General features: G+C 44.2%; 1 protein-coding gene across 10 annotated transcripts in view; it reads left to right on the top strand.

The window, feature by feature from the left end:
- AUH (AU RNA binding methylglutaconyl-CoA hydratase) overlaps positions 1–16,020 on the top strand; it is a 358,634-nt gene that overhangs the window by 80,519 nt on the left and 262,095 nt on the right. The window lies entirely within an intron of this gene.

The following is a 16,020-nucleotide window of genomic DNA, read 5'->3' as shown; positions in this document are numbered from 1 at the left end:
ACCTCTCTGCTCTGTGTCCTGGCAGCTCTTTCTGGACCATACGCTTGTGCAGGAGTCAGGCTCACATTGCTTGGTCTTGAGTCATCACTGTCCCATGTTGCCTCATGTCCAGCGTCCTCAATACTGAGTTTCGGGTGTATCAGGCAGAAGGGAAATCCAGTCTCTGCTACCCTATGGCCGGAAGTGGAAGAGCCATGATTTCGTGAATGAATACGTAAGCATGCGTCCACTCATTGTATTACTTATTATTTATCTAATCTTTCATCGATTAGGTAAATAATACTAGTTTCAGGGATACAACGTTATGATTCTTTGTACGTATATGCTGTAAAATGGTCACCACAGGACGTACAGTTAGCATCTGCTACCACAGAGTCACAAAATATTTTTTCTTCTGGAGGGAGCTTTTATGATTTACTTGTAGCAACTTTTAAGTGGTCAACACAGTATTATTAACTGTAGTCACCGTGAAGTTGGTTATATCCTCAGGGTTTATTCATTTTGTAGTTGGGAGTTTGTACCTTTGACCGTCTCCGCCCTTTACTCCCAGTCCCCACCCTCACTTCTGGCAACCACCAGTCTGTTTTCTGTATTTATGATTTTGTGGTTTTTTTCTTTTTTCAAGTTTCTTCATATAAGTGAGATCATCTGCTGTTTGTCTTCCTTGGTCTGACATGTTTTACCTAGCATAGTGCCCTCAGGGTCCGTCCGCGTTGTGGCAGATGGCAGGATCTCCTCCTGTTTATGGTTACAGAATATTCCATCCAGGGCTTCATTATCCATTCATCCCTCAGCGGACGCGTCGGTTGCTGGCTTGTCTTGGCTGCTGTAGTCAGTGCTGCCAGTGGACGTGAGCGTGTGTGTTTCTTCTCGAGACGGTGTTTTCATTTCCTGCGGAGAAGAACCCAGAGTGGAGTTGCTAGGCCGCAGGGTAGTTCTGTTGTGACGCTCCTGAGAAACCTCCGTTGTGTTTTCCACGGTGGCTGGACCACTTCACATTCCCACCAGCCGTGCACCAGGGCTCCCTCGTCCCCACTCCCCTGCCGGCACTTGTCATGTCCCGGCCTGTTGACACTAGCCGTTCTGACCCGTGTATTGTGACACCTCATCGTGGCTTTCATTTGCAGTCCCCTCATGACGAGTGACGTTGCGTGCGCGACCTTTGTGTGACCTGTTGGCCATCTGTCTGTCTTGCTTGCAAAAATGTCTGTTCAGAACCTCGGTTCATTTTGTAATCTGTTCTTTTGGTGTTGAGTTGGGTGAATTCTGTATATATTTTGGGCTATTAGTCCCTTATCAGTTCCATGATTTTCAAATATTTTCTTCTATTCTGTAGGTTGTCTTTTCATTTTGTTGATGGTTTCCTTTGCCATGCAGAAGATTTAGTTTTTTACTTTTTATCTTTTGAGAAGAGAGCATGCACGCATGCTAGTTGGGGAGAGAGGTAGAGGGAGAGAGAGGGAGAGAATCTCGAGCAGGCTCCACACTCAGCCGACGCGGGGCTCGATCCCATGACTGTGAGGCCATGACCTGAGCTGAAATTAAGATGCTTGATCCACTGAGCCACCCAGGCGCCCCCGAAGATTTAGTTTGATGTAGTTATGCTGTTTAGTGTTGCTGTTGTTAACTTTGCTTTTCGTGTCAAATCCAAAAGTCACCGTGGAGACCATTGTGAAGAAGCTTACAGCCTGTGTTTTTCCTTTAAAAGATTTATGTTTATATATATTCTCTTCATGTCTTTAATCCATTTTGTCTCGATTGCGTGTATGGTGTAAGAAACTAGTATATTCTTTTGCATACGGGTGGTCAGTTTTCCCAGCACCATTCATTGCGAAGAGACTGTGCTTTCCCCATTGCATATTCTTGGCTCCTTTGTCAAATTAATCGGCCATATATGCATAGGTTTATTTCTGGGCTTTCTGTTCTGTTCTGTTGCTATATAGGTCTTTTTATGCCCAAACCATACTGTTTTGATTACTAAAGGTTTGTAAGAAAATGTGGAATCAGGAAACATGATGCTTCCAGCTTGGTTCTTCTTTCTCAGCATTGGTTGGGCTATTTGGGGTCTTCAGTGGTTTCGTCAAATTTTGCGAGTCTTTGTACTACTTCTGTGAAAAATGCCCTTGGAATTTTGACAGGGGTTACATTGGATCTGTAGATTCCTTTGGGTAACATGGCCATCTTCACAGTGTTGTTGCTTTGAGTCCATGAGCAAGAGTATCTTTGTATCTGTTCTGTGTCTTCAGTCCCTTTACTCATGTCAGATACTTTTTAGTGGACGGGTCTTTCACCTCTTTGGTTAGATTTATTCCAAGTATTTTATTCTTTTGGATCCAATTATAAATGGATCATTTTCTTAATTTCTCTTTCTGATAGTTGTTGTTGTGCAGACATGCAGCTGATTTTTGTACATTGCTTTTATATCCTGCAACTTCCCGGAATTCATTTATTAGTTCTAACGTTTCTATGGTGGATTACTTACGATATTTCATATGCAATATATCATGTGTAAATAGTGACAGTTTTATTAGTTCTTTTTTTCTTTGTTTTCTTTCTTCTAGATTTGGATGCATTTTAGCTTTCTTCCTTTAATTGCTCCAGTTAGGACTTCCAGTACCGTATAGCAAGAGGTGACGTGTTTCTGAACGAGGCAAATGTCTTGTTTCTGAACGTAAAGGGAAAATTTTCGGTGTTCCACCATTGAGTATGGTGTATCTGTGTATATGACCTTTCTTAAGTCATGTTTCCTTTATACCCACTTTGTTTAGAGTTTTTATCTTGAACGAAGGTTGAATTTTGTGATGTGCTTTTTCTGCATCTGCTGTGTGATTTTTATCCTTCATTTTGTTAATGTGGTGTATCGTATAGTTTTGTGGCTGTTGAACCGTTCTTGTGTGCCTAGAATGCAGCCCACTTGATCATGGTGAACATCATTTTAAAAATTTTTTTTTTTTTTTTCAACGTTTATTTATTTTTGGGACAGAGAGAGACAGAGCATGAACGGGCGAGGGGCAGAGAGAGAGGGAGACACAGAATCGGAAACAGGCTCCAGGCTCTGAGCCATCAGCCCAGAGCCTGACGCGGGGCTCGAACTCACGGACCGCGAGATCGTGACCTGGCTGAAGTCGGACGCTTAACCGACTGCGCCACCCAGGCGCCCCATGGTGAACATCATTTTAATGTGTTGTTGGATTTGGTTTGGGTATATTTTGTTGAAGATTTTTGCATCTGTGTTCATCAGGGGTCCTGGCCTGCAGTTTGTTTTCTTTGTGATGTCCTTGTCTGATTTTGTTATCAGGATGATGCTGGCCTCATCGAGTGAAGTCGGAAGTGTTCCTTTCTCTTTTATTTTTTGGGAGAGTTTGGGAAGGATTGGTATTTTTTTAAAGTTCTTGTGTAAATTCAAGTTACTTAACCTACATAATATTAGTTTTAGTTTTAGGTACACAAAGTAGTTATCACCACTTTCATGCATCGCCCAGGGCTGATCACACGTGCCCTCCTTAATCCCCCCATAAGTTTCTTCTCTAGAGTTAAGAGTTCTCTTTCTTGGTTTGCCTGAGAAGGACTGGTATTAATGCTTCTTTAAAAGTTTGCTAGAATTCACCAGTGAAGTCAAATAGTCCTGGGTCTTTGTTTGTTTGTCTGTTATTGATGACTCATTTAGTGTCCTTACTAGTAATTAGTCTGTTCAGATTTTCTGTTTCTTTATTGGTTCAGTCTTGCCGGGTTGTATGTTTCTAGAAATTTATCCATTTCTTCTGGGTTGTGCAGTTTGTTGACTCATAATTTTTGGTAGTAGTCTCATGATATTTGTATTTCTGTGGCATCTGTTATATCATCTTCTCTTTCATTTCTGATGTCATTTATTTGAGCCTTCTCTTTTATTTCTTGTGGGTCTCACTAAAGGTTTATTTTCATAAAACCAGCTCTCAGTTGCGTTGATCTTTTCTATTGTCTTTTTAATTTTAGTCTCTATTTCACTTATTTTGACTCTGATCTTTGTTATTTCCTTCTTCTAACTTAGGGCTTGTTTGTTCTCTTGGTCCTTAAGATTAGATTGTTTATTTGGCATTTTACATGTTTCTTGAGGTACATTTATTGCCATAAACTTTTCTCTTATAACGGATTTTGCTGCATCCCGTAGGTTTTGGTATTTTTGTATTTCTGTTTTCTTTGACACCCCCCCCCCCAATATCTACACATTCTCTCTCTCTCTCTCTCTCTCTCTCTCTCTCTCTCTCTCACACACACATACACACACACACACACACATTTTTATTTGAAGTATAGTTGACATATAATGTATTAATTTCAGGTATATAATACAGTGGTTTCTGCAGTTACATATGTTACAGACTGCTCAGCATGGTGAGTGTAGTTACAGTGTCACCATGTTAAGCTACTCAAATATTATTTACTGGGCTCCCTGTGCTGTACTTTTCCTCTCTGTGACTTACTTAAAGCCGGAAGTTTGTGCCTCTTAATCCTTTGGCTGATTCTCCACCTGTTCTTCTCTGGCAAGCGCTAATCTCCAGTATTTAGGAGTCTCGGTTTTCCTCTTGATTGCTTTAGTATTTAGATCCCACACGTAAGTGAAATCATACGGTGTTTGTCGTTGTCTAACTTACTAGTTATACCCTCTAGGACTCTCTATGTTGTAGCAGATGGCAAGATCTCATTCTTTTTTGGCACTGAGTAATATTCCATCGATCCATTCCCCTCTTGGTGGACACGTGGGTTGCTTCCATATCGTGGCTTTTGTAAATAATGCTGCAGTAGACGTAAGAGTGCATATATCTCTTCAAATTAATCTTTTTATTTTCTTTGGGTAAATATCCAGTAGTAGAATTACTATATCATACTTTTTTTAAAAAAATTTTTTTGTTAGCGTTTATTTATTTTTGAGAGAGAGACAGACAGAGCGTGAGCAGGGGAAGGGCAGAGAGAGAGGGAGACACAGCATCCGAAGCAGCTCCAGGCTCCGAGCCGTCAGCACAGAGCCTGACGTGGGGCTCGAACCCATGAACCGCGAGATCATGACCTGAGCCCAAGTCAGACATCTAACCGACTGAGCCACCCAGGTGCCCCTCGTGTTATTTTTATTTTTAATTTTTTGAGGAAACCCCATACTGTTTTCCACAGAGGTGCCACCAGTTTACATTCTCACCAATAGCACCTGAGCATTTCCCTTTTTTACATCACTGCCAGCACTTGTCATCTCTTGTCTTTTTGTTAACAGCAGTTGTGACTGGTGTGGGCTGATTTCTCACAGGTTCCTGCCCCCCGGTGCCCACCCTGAAGTCAGTACATCTCCTTCCCATAGAGCCCAGACGGTTTCCAGACTGCTGCTTCTGTGCTGGCTCTGAGACCACGGGAGGAAGCTGGTGGCCCTTTGGAGGCAGTTTTGATTCTCGGTGGTCCTCAGGCCTTCCTGGGGGTGAAGCCCTGCTGGGTTTTAAAGCCACACGGTGCTGGGACTCTTCTTGGTGCAGGTCCACAGGGCCAGGGGTGTGCAACGTGGGGCTCGATCCCCGGGCTCCTCAGGGAGGATCTCCTGGTCTGCACTGTCCCTCCCGCGGGGGGGGCATCGTGCTGGGGGCTCGGTCCCAGCTGTGTCCCTGCCCTTCCTGCCCTTCTGGATGTGGCTTTTGGCTGTGAGTGATCCGTTCTGCTAGTGTTCAGAATATTTTCAGAGAGTGTTGCTTTATATGTGGCGTTTATCTCGGCGTGTCCACGACAGGAGGCAAGCTCAGGACCCCTTGCCCTACTGTCTTCCCCCGCTCTCCGTGACCCCACAGTCTTCCCCCACTCTCCGTGGCTCAGCACAGCTTGTGTGGTTTAACGTCCCCATATTTATGAATTTTCTAGTTGTTTGCTTTGATTGCTGATTCCATACCATTGTGGTCGGAAAGATGCTTGATCTGATTTCTGTCGTCTCCCATTCATCAACCTTTCTTGTGGCTTAACATATGATTTGTCCCAGAGAATATTTCATGTGCGCTTGAGAAGAAAGTTCCTGCTGTAGGATGGAATGTTCTGTAAATGACTGTTAAGTCCATCTGGTCTAATGTGTCATTTAAGGCAGTGTTTCGTTATTGATTTTTTGTCTTCATTATCTATCCATTGATGTAGTTAGGTGTCAAAGGACCCTCCTGCTATATGGGCGTCTGTTTTTCCCTTTAAGGTTTTTGTTTTTTTGTTTTTTTTTTTTTTGTAATGTTTATTCACTTATTTTGAGAGAGAGAGATTGAGAGAGAGGGGGAGCGTGTGAGCAGGGAAGGGGCAGAGAGAGGGAGAGAGAGAATCCCAAGCAGGCTCTGCGCCGAGCTGATCGATGCAGGGGCTCAGTCCCACAACTATGAGATCATGACCTGAGCCGAAATCAAGAGTCGGACGCTCACCGACTGAGCCACCCAAGTGCCCCCCTCCCCGTTAAGTTTGTTAATCTTTGCTTTATATACGTATGTGCTTCCGTGTTGGGCCCATAAATATTTACAAATGTGATATTGTCTTGTTGGATTGACCACTATCGTAATATAAAGACCTTCTTCGTCTTTTATTACGATATTTGTCTTAAAGTTCATTTCGTGTGATATGAATATACTTCTCCCATCTTTTGGTTTCCATTTGTGTGAAATACCTTTTCCTGTCTCTTCACTTTCAGTCTGTGCGTGTCCTCTGATCTGAAGTGTCTTTTGTGGGCAGCATATGTTTTGTTTTGTTTGAATTCATTCAGCCATTCTGGGTCTTTTGATTGGACATCTAGTTGTTTTACATTTACAGTAATTATTGATACGTGGGTATTTACTGCCACTTTGTTAACTGTTTTCTTGCTATTTTGTAATTCCTTTATTTCCTTCTCCTTGCTCTCTTCTTTTGTGATTTGATGGTTTTCTGTAGTGGTGAACATAGCTTCATTTCTCTTTATCTTTTGTGTTTCTGCTGTGTGTGTGTGTGTGTGTGTGTGTGTGTGTGTGTGTGTGTGGTGACCATGAAGCTCACATGAAAGAACTTATACTTATAAACATCAGCTGAAGTTCAAACGCATCCTACATTTTTATTCCCCCTCCATGTTTAGTGTTTTTGACGTCACATTTTTACATCCTTTTATCTTGCGTATCCGTTAACAAAATTGTAGCTACAGTCACTTTTACTACTTTTTTCTTCATGTTAGTCATATAAGTGATCAGCTCATCACCTTTACAACATTAAGTTGTTCTGGATTTTGCTGTTTATTTACTTTTATGAGGAGATTTATACTTTCATATATTTTCCTGTTACTAATTAGCACCCTTTCATTTCAGCTTAAAGCAGTTTCTTTAACATTTACTTTTCTGTGAGGCCAGTCTAGAGATTTTCCAAAGCTGTCTCCTTCAGTTCTGAAGGACAGTTTGCCCGGTTTTCTCGGCTGGAAGATGCCTTTCTTTGAGCACATGGATCGTACCACGCCCGCTCTGTTCTGGTGTGGAGTTTCTGCTGAAAAATCTGCTCCTAGGCTTGTGGAAGGTTCCCTGTTTACAACGAGTTGTATTTGTCTTGCTGCTTGAGGTTCTCTCCTTGTCTTTAACTTTTGGCACTTTAATTATATGTCTCGATGTGGGTTTCTTCGGCCTTTCCTCACATGGAGCACTCTGGACTTCCTGGAACCTCAGGCCCTTAATCCCCCAGGTTTGGGACATTTTCAGCCATTACGTCTTCAAAAAGTTTTCTGCCCCTTTCTCTGTTCTCCTGGGACCTCTTTCATGTGGTTGTTAGCTTTCTTCCTGTTGTCCGATGAATCTCTTAAGATTTCTTCACGTGTTTTTATCCACAGCCCCCGCCCCCCCCCCCCCACACACACCTTTTGCTTTGATTGTATGTGTCCCACTGGCATGTCTCTTTGAGTTCACGGCTTTTTTCTTCTGCTTCATCATCTGTCTTGATGATGTATTTTACAGTTGTATTTACAACTGTATTGTAAATACAGTTTACATACTCTGTTGTATTTTACAGTTCAGCTCTTGTGATTTTCAACACTGTGACTTCCATTTGGTACCTTCGTCTATTTTCTTTGTCAAAACTGCCACTTTGTGCGTGGATTCTTCTCCCGTCTTCACTGAGCATTTTTATGATCGTGATTTTGAAATCACTCGTATCCATTCGTGGAGGCCTTTTTAAGAGGATGAGGTGTCTTCTTCCTTTTTTGTTTGGAATATACCCTGTGGCTCTTCGTTTTCCTTGACTCTGTGTTGGCTTTTTATGCATGAGCTGAAGCAGCCACCTCTCCCAACCTCTTCCAGGGTTCTTGGAAATGAACCTTGGCATTCACCTCTGCCCTAGCTCTTGGTTGTCTCTCAAAACTTTGTCTTTGCATCTTGCTTCATTCTGAGTGGCTCCTGGCTCCTGGTAATTGAGGGTGTGGGGAGTCCTGTCAGTGTCCCCAAGGGGAGGATCTTAGCGTCTGGATTCAGGCTGACGGGAAGCTACAGGGAGCTTTTAAAGTCTGCAAACGGACGTCCCACAGGAGGACCGGGAGATGGGTGTTTCTGTCTGCTTCCTGAATTCTGAACCCCGAGGCGATGGCCAGGCAAGAGCTGTTTCTTACTGCTGTTGTCTGTCGGTCCTGTTAACATGGCCCAGCTGGCCTCCCTACCCAGGCTGTCTGGACAGAAGCCGCAAAAGCGGGGGCTCCAGATGTGCACAAGGTCCTTTTTCAGTGACCTGGGGCAGGACAGATGCAGAGCTCGCAGGTGGCACCTGCTGGTTTCTGTCTCTGGCAGGGAGTGTAGTGGCTCCTTGACGTGTGGCCCCTCACGCCACAGCCGGGAAGATGAGCGGATGGGCCTCTGTCACCAGGATCCTGGGCCTTGCGGGCTGCCGCCTCCACTGCTGTGGTCGTGTGGAACCCAGGAACGTGGGGCTTGCCACCAGAGCCACGCGATAGGGGGTGTCGGCCACAGCGATCGGGGCACCATGTGTGTGCACAGGCTCGTTTCTGGGGGACGCCGGTGACCTGGAGAGAGGCGGGGGAGGGCGCATCGGTGGTGCCTGTGGCCCCTTAGTCTTTGAAGAGGATTAGAGGCTGCTGGGTGTGTGCTGAATTAGCTGCCTGCCCCCCAGGATGGACCTTCCACAGGAAGACCTGGCGCTTTCTGGTTGTCTGTGTGTCTCTCCGTTCACCCTAGCTTGTGGGCCTTCTGCCATGAAGCCTGATGACTTTCAAAGCTGGACGTTTTGTGTTTTTGTCTGTCAGGGTGCAGGTCTTAAAGTTTGGGGTGCCCAGTGTGAAGTTCCAACCCTTGGTTCCTCGGGGGGCAGCCCGGAGTCGAGAGCTCACTGCCGGTTGTACGCTGCCATGGGGCTGGGGTTTGTGGGGGGAGTGTCCCAGCCTGTCCTGCTGCTTCGACCTGGGCTTCTCCCCTTGGCCCCTTGGGGACGAGCTGCTCAGCTGGCTCCTGCGCGTCCTTCACAGGGAAGTGGTGTATGTTTAGCCGTAGATCTGACGCGTCCCGGAAGAGGCCATTCAGGGCCCTGTAGTTCACTGTCTTGACCTGGAAACCTGGCGTGTTCTTTTTATGAAACAACTGGCGGTTTAATCAGAAAAGTCTTCTTAATCTATACATCCAGACGGTCGCTGTTTCTTCGTCACGGACAACTCACCAAATTACTTCCAGGTCTGTTGTCTCCAGAGGTGAGATCTTAAGAGCACCAGTCCTAAAAGGCGTTGCCGTGAGTTCCTCAAAGGAAACAGGCTGTTTGTCACCCACGCGAGCGCCATCTATCCTCATTGTGGCGGAGCTGAAGACCGTCCTGTTAATATTCAGACTTCTCTGTACGTAAAACTGGCCTTTATTGGATCAGCTTTTTGGTGCCTATAGGGTCATATTGCCAAGCCACAATGGGATTTTATAGTCAAGTGTCTCGCCTTTGCATTTTGCCTAATTTTTCATTTCAGTGGCACTTTGTGAGTATGTATTTGGGACCCCTGTGAACCGGCCACGGCCGCCTTTTGTGGTAGTGCTGCCGTGTGATCCTGTTGTGCGTGGCCCGTGGCCAGCAGTCAGTTCTGCTTACTGCCTTACGCTTCCTTCCCCTGGTCTTCTGCCTTCTGTTGTTTCTCTTCTGATGGCTCACCACTAGAAAATTGCCTGCCTTCTCCATCATGACCCTTCCAGTGGGGGAACCAGGGCCGCCCTTCCCGCAGGGCCTGTGTCACCCTGGAAGGTCTTCTGGAAGAAATGTTGTAACCGCAGTTAGTCAGAAAGTGATGGTGTGACTTGAAAGTTTACCTTCTAGAGCATCTGAATATAAAAGTAATATTGCTGGGTTAAAAAAGGAAGACAGAAACACTAACAACGTATGATGAGAAATACAAAATAATAATAGGAGCCAGTTTTGGGGGAATTTCAGGATTAATCTTTCAGTAATAGAATTTCTTAAGAGCAGCTGCTGATGCTGTGTACTGTCGCTTGATTTTGCTTCAGTCAGTGTTCAGCTCATAAGTAATCATGATTAATGGTTTGAAGCCTGTCATTTCAGATTTAAAAATGCATCTACCAGTGTATTAATACAGGCTATACATAGATTTGTTTTACCTAAAAGTATGATCATATTACACATTCTCTTCTGCAACTCGCTGGTTTTGATCTAATGGTAGAATTTAGATATCTCTCCTTTTCTTATTTATAATTCTGGTAGAAAAGCTCCCAGTGTTTTCACCATAAAGCAGTCTCCTGGTCTTTACTTTGAGATTATACATCCATAATCTTATGAAGGAAATATTATGACATGCTAATAATGTTGAATTTTCGTGGTGTCCTTGAAATATGCAGATTTTCTGTTGTTGAAAGATTCTAGCTTTCTTGGAACGACCCATTCTGGCAATGGTGTATTATTCTTTGAAATGGTAATTTTTTGCATCTATTTTCATAGATCAGATTAGTTGGGAATTTTGTTTCATATGTTGTCTTGCAAGATTTTGGTAGCAGTTAAATATTAGCATCTTAAAATTATTTAGAAGCTTTATTAATCTAGTTTCTGAAATGGTTGAGATTATAATGGCATTAACGTGTCTTAGAAATTTTGTTCTAATTTTGTGTGTCTTGATATATTTTGACATTTAAAAAAATTTCCTTTAATAAATGACATTATTGGAGAAATATAGTTACCCAGATTTTCAGATATATTTATCTTATATAGAGCTTTTTTTAAAAAAAAATTTTTAATGTTTATTTTTGAGAGAGAGAGGAACAGACAGTGTGAGAGGGGGAGGGGCAGGGAGAGAGGGAGACACAGAATCCCAGGCAGCCTCCGGGCTCTGAGCTGTCAGCACAGAGCCCGACACTGGGCTTGAACTCATGAACCGAGAGATCATGACCTGAGCTGAAGTTGGAGGCTTAACCGACTGAGCCACCCAGGTGCCCCGGAAAGAAAGTGTATTTCTTTTTGTTTGTATAGTATAGGTGAGGTTTAATAAAGTGTGTTTTATTAATTATATATATATATTTTTAGTTTTTGTGTATTTTATCTGTCAAATTTAATAGATGTGTCTTAAGGGCGCCTGGATGGCTCAGTTGGTTAAGCGGCTGACTTCGGCTCAGGTCATGATCTCACGGCTTGTGGTTTTGAGCCCCGCGTCAGGCTCTGTGCTGACAGCTCAGAGCCTGGAGCCTGCTTCCGATTCTGTGTCTCCCTCTCTCTCTCACCCTCCCCCCGTTCATGCTCTGTCTCTCTCTGTGTCAAAAATAAATAAACATTAAAAAAAAAATTAAAAAAAAAAGTTTGTAGCTGTTATAAAATGAATTCTGGGGGCGCCTGGGTGGCGCAGTCGGTTAAGCGTCCGACTTCAGCCAGGTCACGATCTCGCGGTCCGTGAGTTCGAGCCCCGCGTCGGGCTCTGGGCTGATGGCTCGGAGCCTGGAGCCTGTTTCCGATTCTGTGTCTCCCTCTCTCTCTGCCCCTCCCCCGTTCATGCTCTGTCTCTCTCTGTCCCAAAAAAAAAAAAAAAAAAACATTGAAAAAAAAAATAAAATAAAATGAATTCTGAGAGGTAATTCTATCCCGTTTTCCACATTCTTTATTTCAGAAAGAAAACCCCACGGGAAATGTGTTTCATAGCCCTGATGTCTTTCACGCCCGTTTCCTGCCCTGTCTCTGCTAAAAGAAATTGTTCTTGCCTCTTGCCAGTGTCTGCTGTGCCAGATTTAGTTCAGTAGTTCTTTATATTTTTATGTAGGTGTGATATACTTAAAACAGCTTTGTTACTTGCGTTTTTCTTTGGAATTGTCAGAGTTAGCAAATTATCTTTGTGGAGTTTCTCAAAAATAATGCTGGTCTCCTGGTGTGGCCATTATTAGATGTTGAAAATACTTGCTTATGTAATTCTCCTCATCCTTTATTTTTTCCAAGATTTGAAAATAGAGAGGGCATCGTGAGAGCTAGCCTTAACTTATGGGGTTACACAAACGAAATTCATTATTTGATATTGACCGTAGCTATTTTTCTTGCTCTTGCATGGAAAAATTATTTACAACTTTTTAAGAGCACGAAGCTATGCTTTAGGAAGCTATTTTGGTACTGGTCTCGAAGGACAGATTGCCTATTCCTTTCCCACCCTAACGAAACTAGGTCACTAGCTTTTGGCACATGTTCATGATGTGAGATTTATTTGATGTTCAAGTGTGCTGTCTAGAAATAGTGACGCCGTGTCAGCAAGGCCACTGTTCGTTTCATGAACATAATTTCCAGTGCCCTGGAATTAATTTATTCCTTGACCTGTTAATAATTCCACTTGGTCATGAGCATTTCAGAGGCAGAAGAAGTATCTGGAAATGGTCCTGGTCACCCTGTTAGATGATGAGTCACGGGGTCTCTGTTCAGCTTGCAGGTTTGGCCTGTTGCAACAGTTATCTTAGGGAAGCCGAGTGTTTTTATTAAGCAGACTTCTGCCTGATACCATGACAGGATCCGCGGCTCAGGCAGTTCAGAATATTCACCCAATATGCGAATTTTTGAATTCTGCCTTACTGTGGCCAGCTTTAAGCATCATCAGGGAAGTTCCCTGTCCATTCACAGCCAGAAGCCAGTACTTGAAAAAAATAGGGAGTAATCAGAGGACTCCTCTAAAATTAATCATCTGTGGTTACTAAAATGCCTGAGAGTTCAAATGAGCTTCTTTGAAATCAGTCATCTATTAATTAGTTCAGTGTTTCAGAAAGAGATGGAGACGATATGAGCTATTGTAAAACCACTAACCTCACCTAGCGTGGCCCTGGAGTGGGCTGAATCCTTGCTCTGTGGCCTGGGGAAACTGACTTGCTTGCTTCTCTGTGCTTCTGGCTCCTAATCTGTAAAGTGTGATAATAGTCTCGAGTATTCGATTATGGCATCACGCTGATGGAAGGAATAAATGGCGGCAGTTTGATTGTTTTTAATGTTTTATTTATTTATTTATTTTTATTTTTTTTTTTTCAACGTTTATTTATTTTTGGGACAGAGAGAGACAGAGCATGAACGGGGGAGGGGCAGAGAGAGAGGGAGACGCAGAATCGGAAACAGGCTCCAGGCTCCGAGCCATCAGCCCAGAGCCCGACGCGGGGCTCGAACTCACGGACCGCGAGATCGTGACCTGGCTGAAGTCGGACGCTCAACCGACTGCGCCACCCAGGCGCCCCTAATGTTTTATTTTTATTTTTGAGAGAGAGAGAGACTGAGTGTGAGAGAGCGCTAGCGAGCAGGGGAGGGGCTGAAAAAGAAGGAGACACAGAATCCGAAACAGGCTCCAGGCTCCGAGCTGTCAGCACAGAGCGTGATGTGGCTCGAACCCACGAACCACGAGATCACGACCTGAGCCAAAGTTGGCGCCCAACCAACCGAGCCACGCAGGCACCCCGATTTTGTAATCTTGAGACACTGACGGTCTTAGGTTTTGGTGTGCTTACATGGGCTCCCAGGGCTTTGGAGCCATGTCAGTCACATGGCCTCGTTCAGTTGATTTAACAAATTGTATCTCTGCTGGTGTGATCTTGCCCTCCATGTGTCCCCGTACCCTGCCACCCTGCGTATGTGTGCCCAGGGAAGGAACTGGTCCATTTGGTGGGCTGGCTGCAGCCCCATTGTGTGCTACATGGTAGGTGTTTTTAGTAAATGTTCCTTGAATGAAGCCAAGCGGGTTTTTGTTTTTGTTTTTGTTTTTTTAATGTTGTATTTTCTAGGAGTTTTAAGAGGCATACCCCGAAATTATGTTTACATGTTCTTTGGATTAGTTTTTTGTTCTTTGTTTGTTTGTGTTTAGCACATTTGTATTCTGTGTCTGTTGCTTTCCTTGGTATAGTTTGTTTTAAACTAGGCCTATTTCAGTGCCCATGGGGATACATTCTTGAGATTCCAGGGAGCGTGTCAAAACCGTTTTCCTGCTCTGCAGACCTTGAGAGGGCTTTGTGTGCACATCACTGGAGCCTGAGGAGGCTGAAGAAGAAAGGAACAGATTGTCTTTCTTAAACTCAAGTGTACCTGGCCAGCCCTTTCACACTTCCTAGAAGAGAGAAAAGAAAGTAGAGTCAGATTCAGGAGTGACTTTAATTTGTGGCTGCACAAAATTAAAGCTGTAGAAAGAGTGTCAGTCCAAGAGCTCAGACTCTTCTTAAATGCGAACAGCTGAATTTCTGTGAGTCAGTGATTGTTGTGTAACTGGAGCTGTCACCCCCTCCCAGTCCCCGTTATTTGGGTCGCTGTGTGATAATTTTTTGATGATTTGCTTCACGAATGGACACACATTCATGTCATTTCTGATGCTTTAAAAACATTTCTGTTGAGTTACGAAGACAGGGAGGGTTTAAAATATTTTAGTGGTACCTTTATCTTGTGCAACCTTAAGTAGGTGTAGCATTTCTAATGCCACTTGAATTGGCCATTCAAACACGTGAAGTTTAGAATATTGATTTTCATTCTCCCACCCGGTGCAAGAATGAACTTGTCACTACTCTACTACTAGTGAAGTATGGCAGAGGCCTTTGCAATGCAGATACTGGGGGACTGACGCGTTCCAAGGAAGAACTTCCTCTTTGCTAGTTCCACCGATGGAAGTGTGTTTTACACCTCTGTCGTGATGAACCTGTTTTGCTTTTGTTTGGCTTTCCGGGCGTCTGGGTCCCCCTTCCCAGTCTGGGTCCCTGCTCTATGGGTCTGAGAGGGTGTCTGCTAGCTGAAGTTTCTGCTCCAGATTTTGTGTTGAAACCTGATCTCAGAGGTTGGGACAGTGGATGGGGGGTTCCTTCCGGTGCTGTGGTCTTTGTCCAAGTCCCAGGCAGCAGAGTTCTTACTGGAGGTGGCCTCTGGTGTGGGGGGCTGTCCTCCCGTTTAGGGTAGTCTTGCTGCCTATGTGTTTTCGAACGTCATCCTTCAGCATTGCTGGTAATTCTTGGAATCACTCAGAAACCTAGTAGATTTCTTTTTTTGTGTTGATTTCCATTGCCAACAGCCACAGAGCCTGACCCAACCAACCATTTATTCTGTCCATCAACCTCCACGTCAACGGACGTAGTTAGTTGAGGTTCAGGTGCAAATGTTATGTACTCAGAATTTTGTTCTCCTTTTTCTTTAGGGTATACTGTGTGCCTAGGATGTCTGAACTGATTTTCCAGTATTCTTTTTGATTGACAAGTCTGTGAGATGTATTCATCTGTCATTCGAGTGTTTTACTGAGTACTTACCGTGTATTCGGTGCTTGTAGTGGCTGGAGAAATAGAGCAGGAAACAAGAGACCAGACCTCTGCCTTCACGGATTGTAGTTCGAGGAGGCGGACTGACAAATAAAATACAGAGTCGCGTTTGATGGCAGTAAATCTGATGATAGAATGAAGTGCGGGGAGTGCTGAGCTGAGGGCCGTCGGCATTGGGAGGTGAGGGATGACCCGGGAGGACGGCGGGGATGTCCCGGCGGTCTCACGGCAGAGTGGGGACAGTACTGGTGTCATGGGACGGTCTGGAGGCCCAGGAAGGAGTGAGGCTGCACAGAGCGCTCACAGCAAGTGTGGGGGT

Source organism: Puma concolor, chromosome D4 (assembly GCF_028749965.1).
Source record: "Puma concolor isolate L17-30 chromosome D4, mPumCon1.1.hap2, whole genome shotgun sequence".
In the NCBI taxonomy this organism is placed as follows: domain Eukaryota; kingdom Metazoa; phylum Chordata; class Mammalia; order Carnivora; family Felidae; genus Puma; species Puma concolor.
Note: the sequence above shows the minus strand (reverse complement) of the source record. Positions and strands in the feature narration are given on the sequence as shown.